The sequence below is a fragment of the Camelina sativa genome, chromosome 8, assembly GCF_030686135.1.
Source record: "Camelina sativa cultivar CO46 ecotype springtype chromosome 8, ASM3068613v1".
In the NCBI taxonomy this organism is placed as follows: domain Eukaryota; kingdom Viridiplantae; phylum Streptophyta; class Magnoliopsida; order Brassicales; family Brassicaceae; genus Camelina; species Camelina sativa.
The window spans coordinates 6340146-6348527 of NC_141887.1; the positions used below are offsets into that span (position 1 = coordinate 6340146).

General features: G+C 33.5%; 1 pseudogene; it reads left to right on the forward strand.

Moving 5' to 3' along the window:
* The first annotated feature begins 558 nt into the window (after nt 1-558).
* Nucleotides 559-1308, forward strand: LOC147939752 (uncharacterized; annotated as a pseudogene).
* The last annotated feature ends 7074 nt before the right edge of the window (nt 1309-8382 follow it).

Sequence of the window (8382 nt, forward strand, 5' to 3'; positions counted from 1 at the left end):
AGTATTTTTTTGTTGTTATATTTTGTATTTCTAAATTATACAAATCATTTATACTTTTATTTATTTATCAAAAATACATAAAAAGAAAATATTTTATTATTTTTAGGAAAAAAGAAAAAAATATTTGAATATTTTTTCTGGTCAACGCCGGTTAACAGTGGTAAACGTCGGTCTATACTGGTCAACACCGGATTCCGGCCAACCAAACACCAAAGTTGAATGTTTATGGTGTTGTACACATAACATATGTTTGTTTATGGATGTTCTTATGTGATGACAATAGTTCACGTAGTTAACAAGATATTTATATTGTTTGTATGTGCGGCGATGTATTGGCGTATACTTCAAATAACTGACAATTATTTTTCCATATTTATACCAAATTAAAAATTATATAGCAAACAAAATTTGTGCTATATTTAGTAAAATAATTTTTGTTATTACAGAAAATATAATTTTGTAAAAGTCACGGGTATATATGTTAATTTCGTAGAAAGTGAGTTGTGGAATAAAGGAAGCTTCCGCATTTTCTCAAGTCAAAGAAATACGACTAAGTAATAATAATTCAGCCAAAATACAGGTCTCTTTCTCTCATACTGAAGATTAAACATTTTCAAGGTCTTTGTCTCTGGTATACACCTTCTTTAAGTTACACAAACAAGCACGGAAGCACATACTGTTTGTTCAAAAAACTCATCTGTCCACCCCTAGAAAAATGTCTACAGGATGTCTAAGCTGCTTCAAGAAGAAGCAGACCAAGAAAGAAGACAAACCCGTGAAAACAGAGAGGTTGCCAGAGCCAGTTAGAGAAAAGAAGATGTAGGGAAAAGAGAAGGTATACAAGACAAACCCCTGGAAGCAGAGAGATTGCCAGAGCTGGTTGAAAAAGATGTAAAAAACAGCTTGTACAAGAAGGGGCCATATAAATGCGCGGAGAAGACGAGTTCCTTTAAGAGGTTGTGCCTGAGACCGGCGTTCTACTCCTCATATGCAGGCAGCAACAATGGCGGTTTTAACCAACCTAGTGGCCCGAGAGACAACGGAGAACACTGGGGAAGTATCTCTTCTTCATCAATGAATAATGAATTCAACAAAGTGAAGACTTTTGATATACGAGGAGTCACAGACGCCGCAGCCAAGTGAATAAGAGAAGAGGTTTAGAGATGCGTTGTTCATCAAATGTAAACTTAGAGCCCATATTTATACATGAATTGGTAAGATTTTCTTGAATCTAGATTCCTAATTTTATGTATGTGAGTACATGTTTATTGATGGACGCCTATAAAATATCTGTTTAAAGGTAAACAATCAAAAGTGTCCAAGAAAATAGCAAAAAAATATAGATGCAAAAATCAAAACAGAGCACCTCTCACCGGCTGCAAATGACGATGCAAATGTCCTTAGCAGTATCGAAATGTGTATGAACAAACTCAGCAGTATCGAAATGAGTTTACGACATTGATAATATCTACAAATAATAAATTATATACAACTATAAGTTTATCAGCAATAGTTTAAAAAAAAAGAAAAAATTACAATGTGAAAGTAATACCTTTGAACTCTTTAATTTTGGCGAAACGCTGAAGCCAAATAACCGTAACACCATTCTCATATGAATGTTCACATGAATTGAACTGTTCAATAGCATAATTACCCCCACAAAGTGACAGGCAATCTCTCATCACTGATGTATACATTACGTTAATAGATAATAGAAATAATAAACGTCATTTGGTTAGAAAAATTTTTCAATCAAAACTTACTTTTCATCTCTGAACTCGAAGTCAATCTTCTTAACTGATTTATGATTAACATCAAGGTCTTCAACATCACCAAGATTAACAACTTGACCAATGACATCTGAAGAAAACAATTATTTATTATCGATAATTAAAAAAATAGTACATAAAAACTGATTTATATGAACTTACCAACCAAAATGGTGGTATTGATCTCGTGGGCAAAGATCTTTGGAAATTTGTGATATATGGTGTTTTTATTGGTTTTGAGTCTTTATTTTCTTTCTTATTTTATACTTTTTATTGAGTTAAAGTGTATTTTTGGAGTCTTATGGTTCTTTATTGAATCTTTATAGGTTTTAGAACACTTTGGAGAAAATAGAAGAAAATGAGCAATTCTGGATGCAAATAAGCATATGAGATAGATGTTGGTTCACGTGAAAACCCGCCTACTAGAGGAATCCGCCTGGCTAAGCAACAAAGTCTAACCCGACAATTTTCACGTTAAAAGACGCCTATTTGAGGAACCCGCCTGGCTGAGAAGCGAAGTCTAACCCGACAAGTTTCACGTCAAAACCCGCCTATCTGAGAAATCCGCCTGGCTGAGAAGCGAAGTCTAACCCGGCAAGTTTCACGCCAAAACCCGCCGATTTGAGATACATGTCTGGCTGAGAAGATGTTCTAACTAGGCCGTTACCTTTTTACCTTATTTTCATAACTCTATAAATACTTTCTATTTGTTGGGAGAAAAATCCTAAGTTTTATTCTACGCCTTTTTTCTACAACCTAAGACTTTTTGTAAGCCACTCTTTTGGGATTCTAGAGATTCATCCTCATTGAAAATTTGGAGAAGATTTCTAAACCCTTTCTTATTATTTCTGCAATTTAGTCATGTTTTCTTCATCTATGATTTTTGTTTTCTCTTTTGCTATGTGTGAGTAGTTCTCCAATTGGGTTTTAGGGTTTCAACTAGGAGATTCAATGAATTGATGTTTTAATTGCTGTATGGAGTTCTTAATCTTTAGGTTCTTTGATTCACATGATCTTAATGCTAAAATAAGACTTATCACCTTGTTTTAGACTCTAGGTTTTTCTATGCATCACAAGTGTTCGATAGAATGCCTGAATGAGTGTGAATTGAGCAATGTATTTCTAGCCTGCGAAAGTTGATGTTAGGACGCATTGTGAACTTAATGAACTTGATTGTAATGCAAATTTGGCTAGGAGGTTGCAAATGAAAGTTTAGCAAACGAATAGTCAAGTTTAGTTTCTAATGCCTTGAAAGAGGGTTCTATTCTTGTGTTCATGTTCTAGAACAGTTCTCAATTATTGAATTCCATATTTCATTTTCTTATTAGTCATTGATTCCATATTTCATGTTCTAGAATGGTTCTTAATTATTGAATTCCATATTTCATGTAACCTTAACACCGGTGAAGTGTGTTGGAGATACCATAGAGTATAAGGTGCAGTGTAAGGGAACCTCGAAACCTTTTTCCAAAGCTATGACTATTCTAACTTCAGAGAGGAAAGGAAAATGTCAAAAAGTTATGAAAGGGGTTATGAGTAGAGTTTTGAAGCTAAAGATGAATGACTGGAGACCTTATTTTGGAGCAAGTCCTCGTGCTCACACCCATTAGTTCACAAGAATCCAGTCAAGCTAGTGACATGAAACAAGCACTTTGTGGGAGGCAACCCACTAGGTATTTCTCTCTTTTACTAATTATTTTTCTTTTAAATTTCTTTTGGGTCGGTTTGACCTCTTTTCTTGGATTTGTTTTTACACCGAGACGATGTGAAGCGAGTCTGGGGGAAGGTGTCATATGTCTACTAATCTTGTTTTCTTTGGTTGTTTTTCTTTTGTTTCTTTTTTTTCGTCAGTTTGTTTGCTTCATTGAGTCAAAAGTGTGTTTTATTGAGTCAAAATTTTTGTATGAGAACTGTAACTTTTTCTTAGGGAATTGCACCATGCTTGATTCATTGCCTTGGGACCATTTAGCATAGTTTAAGGATGACTTGGAAGTTTAGAAAAAATCATGACTTGATCACTTCAGTAATTCCTGTCGCTTTGAAATTTGGATGATTTGAGCTTGGCCTTTCTTATTTGGAATTAATATGGACTTATTATATCTCACTTAGGGGGTTGAGAATCATGTAATGGATCATACATTCAGAGTTTAGTTTACACCATTTTTACCACTCTTTGTAAATTCTGAATGGCTAGACTCGTTTTTAGTCTAGTACCACACCTTTACCCATATCCTTGCTTCATACCACTCGAATTCTTGGTCATCATCATCATCATGTGCATTCATATGCAAAAACTACGAAGTATACATACCAACATAGCTTTCCTCTAGTTAGGATTGTCATTGTAGTTTTGTTTGGGTGATTGATATTGAGTTTTTGTGGTTGTGTGGTTATGTTCATAAGCATGTGTTGAGTTCCCATGATTTAGTTCTTTTGAAGCAATTTTGTGAGACGAGAACCGGTTCCACTCCCCCATATAGAAAGAAAAAAAAAACTTGAGAAAGAAAAAGAAAAAAAAATGAATAAAATGGGAAAGGAGTAAGAATGGAACCGGGAAAGTCAGAGTACTCTTATTTATTTATCAAAAGCATCTAGAACAATGATGATTTGTTTGGGGTTTTGCGTTGGTTGGTATGATCCAAGTTAGAGGGAAGCTGTGTACCTCCCAATTGGTATGTGTCACATTGTGATTTTGCATAATGATTTGCCTCCGTTCGCATTGCTGGAAACCTTAAACACTTGAGCCACCTTGAAATTGTCCTTACACCTAGACCATAATGTGTTCAATATCCCCTTTGTGAGAGTGCAAGCATTTACTAATGAATGTTAAAATGTTAAGTTATCTGAGTCTGAAAGTCTTTGTGATCTTAGGATTTATGAAGTTGCTACGCTCATGTCAAACTACGATTTAGTACGGTTTGATATGAGCTTTGTGATGGTGGTTTGCAGGCAATTGTTTGATAGCATGATCCCAGCAGAATATGTGAGTTCTCGCATTTTCAAACCTCTTTCCTTGGCAAAGGTTTTTGTTTTGCTTGAGGGCAAGCAAAGATCTAAGTCGGGGAGAGTTGATATATGGTGTTTTTATCGGTTTTGAGTCTTTATTTTCTCTCTTATTTTATACTTTTTATTGAGTCAAAGTGTGTTTTTGGAGTCTTATGGTTCTTTATCGAGTCTTTATAGGTTTTAGAACACTTTGGAGGAAAATGGAAGAAAAATGAGCAATTCTGGATGCAAACAAGCGTATGAGATAGATGTTGGTTCACGTGAAAACCCTCCTACTAGAGGAATCCGCCTGGCTAAGCAACAAAGTCTAACCCAATAATTTTCACGTTAAAACACGCCTATCTGAGGAACCCGCCTGGCTGAGAAGCAAAGTCTAACCTGGCAAGTTTCACGTCAAAACCCGCTTATCTGAGAAACCCGCCTAGCTGAGAAGCGAAGTCAAACCCGGCAAGTTTCACGCCAAAACCCGCCTATTTGAGATACCTGCCTGGCTGCGAAGATGTCCTAACTAGGTCGTTACCTTTTTACCTTATTTTCATAACTCTATAAATACTTTCTATTTGTTGGAGAAAAATCCTAAGTTTTATTCTACGCCTTTTTTCTACAACCTAAGACTTTTTGTAAGCCACTCTTTTGGGATTCTAGAGATTCATCCTCATTGAAAATTTGGAGAAGATTTCTAAACCCTTTCTTATTATTTCTGCAATTTAGTCATGTTTTCTTCATCTATGATTTTTGTTTTCTCTTTTGCTATGTGTGAGTAGTTCTCCAATTGGGTTTTAGGGTTTCAACTAGGGGATTCAATGAATTGATGTTTTAATTGTTGTATGGAGTCTTAATCTTTAGGTTCTTTAATTCACATGATCTTAATGCTAAAATAGGACTTATCACCTTGTTTTAGACTCTAGGTTTTTCTATGCATCACAAGTGTTCGATAGAATGCCTGAATGAGTGTGAGTTGAGCAATGTATTTCTAGCCTGCGAAAGTTGATGTTAGGACGCATTGTGAACTTAATGAACTTGATTGTAATGCAAATTTGGCTAGGAGGTTGCAAATGAAAGTTTAGCAAACGAATAGTCAAGTTTAGTTTCTGATGCCTTGAAAGAGGGTTAGTCTATTCTTGTGTTCATGTTCTAGAACGGTTCTTAATTATTGAATTCCATATTTCATTTTCTCATTACTCATTGATCTCTAAAGTACCCTATGACCCAATGTTTTAATCTTATAAGCTAATCGATTTTATTTCTTTGCATTTTTATTTACAAACTTGAAAACCAAACAAACAAACATTCGTCAGCTTTAGCTATTTACAACTCTCACAAATCTTTAGTGTACCATTGGTTTTTGTGGATTCGACCCCGCATATACTGCCTCACAGCTAAGTGTATCGGGTAATTACCCGAGCAATCAATTTGCTGGGGATAAGAAAATCGACTCACTAACATTGTCACTCGCCCTAACATTGGTACCGTTTACAAAGTTAATCTTGTAGACGTGTGAAGTAGGTATGAAATGACCAGTAGCATTGGTTAGACTGAATGTTTTAATGAATCTCCATTGACCTTCAAGCAACTGATTAGCATATCGAACAACCAAACCTTTAGCATATCGAACCACCAAATCTTTTTGACAGATGCGTGAATCTTTGTACCCTAATAAAAATAATTTAATATTAATTAGTCACTGTATGAAAACATATGTTTATATAACAACACATTACCGTGGTATAAGCTAAGATACACTCAAGTGTTTCACCAACCGTAGGAGTATTTTCACGCCATGAATGCAGTATTTTCACTTGCACTCTCCAATTGGTCTTGTATGGTCGCAAGTCAGAAGGAGAGCAAATGAAGTAGCCATTGATATAATTTTAATTTTAGCTCTCACGAAGGAAAGTAATGTGTGAGTTAGTGATGATCGAGTTAGGAATCTTAAAAATAAACTGATAAATATCTGTATATTACATCGAAGATAGATAATGATAAGTATAGAATAAAAATTAGAAAATAAATGCTGGAATAACTGTTTTAATTGGATGTGTAACCGATTATACGAATAAAAAATTAGGGAAATTAGGTAACAATATGTAATTAGTTTGCGTAATGGTAGCTAATTTTTCACAACTAATTGATCGCTAATAAGAAATCACAAAATTAGTGGATTATGATTAGTTTCAAGTATATTAGAGTCTTAATATTATGGATTGCAATTAATATATATAAGAAAAATAGATGAAAAAATCCAAGTAAGATCCACGCCCCTCTGTTCATGATCCCATTGGCTTACCCTAAACCCGAATATTGTTATCTCCGAAGTAGTAATGTTTGGGAGTAAGATTAGGAGTGTCCAGACCAATTTACCTTTAATGAGAAAATTTCGATAACTGTTTTGAGTGGCAGATTTAATAAAAACTATGAGTAATTTCTGGCATTTTCAAAATGTACTTCATTGTTAATAAATATTGACATGTGAAACCGATAAAAATATTTAAGTAATAAAGTTTGTGATAAAAAATTAGTGAAGAATTTCTAAATCGTAAAAACAAAATAGAATCAATATATTCTTGTAAAATAGATTACTTTTTCTTTAACAAAAGTATTCTATAGAGATTTTTGCTATGAAATAATACTAAATAAAAAACCAAAATAGTTAAAGATTTGGTAGACGAAGAATAAAAAATTTAAAGGAAAATTAGTAAGGAATTTATAAATCGTATAAATTAAAATAGACTATATGGATTACTTTTTTTTATACCAAAGTAAACTATATGGATTAATACTAAATAGTACAAACCAAAAATAATTAAAGATTTAGTAAAGAGGAAGATAAAAGAAATAAATACTTTTCTAAGTAAATAAATTTAAACAATCAAATTTTAAACTAATGTAAAGTACATTTGTCACAAAATTAGTGAAATGTCACATCAATAAATAAAGTTAAAAAACTATGAGTAATTTCTGGCATTTTGGTTAATCTACGGGGTACAACCAATTGTGATAGAATCATAAGTGTAGAAAAATATTACAAACGTTCATTGGTTTTGCAAAAATTAGACTTTACAGTAGATTTCATCTGTCTTGTCTTCATCTATTAATTTGTTTTGTAGCTTGGTGTCTTTTTTCTTGGTTCTGCTTCTCTTCTTTATTCCTATATTCCACGTTGAATTTTCTTCAGACTCTCATCATTCTATATTCACTAAACCATAGTGTTCCTGGAGAGAATAAATAAAATCGTTTAATTAGTATAGTTAAGATTAAGAACAATAAGTCCCGATTTAGTAATTAACTCAAGTTATGTACCTATATGTCTTGCGTGAATTTTCATTGGGCAAAATATAGAAAGAGTACACATTGAGAAAGTGGAATCTAGGAAAAAAAAGAGAAGCAGAACCAAGAAAAAAAAACAGTAAGCTACATAGAAGAAGAGTTAAGCGGAAAAATATAGAAAGACACCAAGTTACAACTTCGAATGTGCATGAGCGGAAAATGTAAATCACTATGCCAAACAAAAGAAATTTTGGGAATTTCACATCAACATATATATTGTGAAAAATGTAATAAATTTGGTACAATATAGACAAACTCGAATTCCAACTAACCTTTGTTG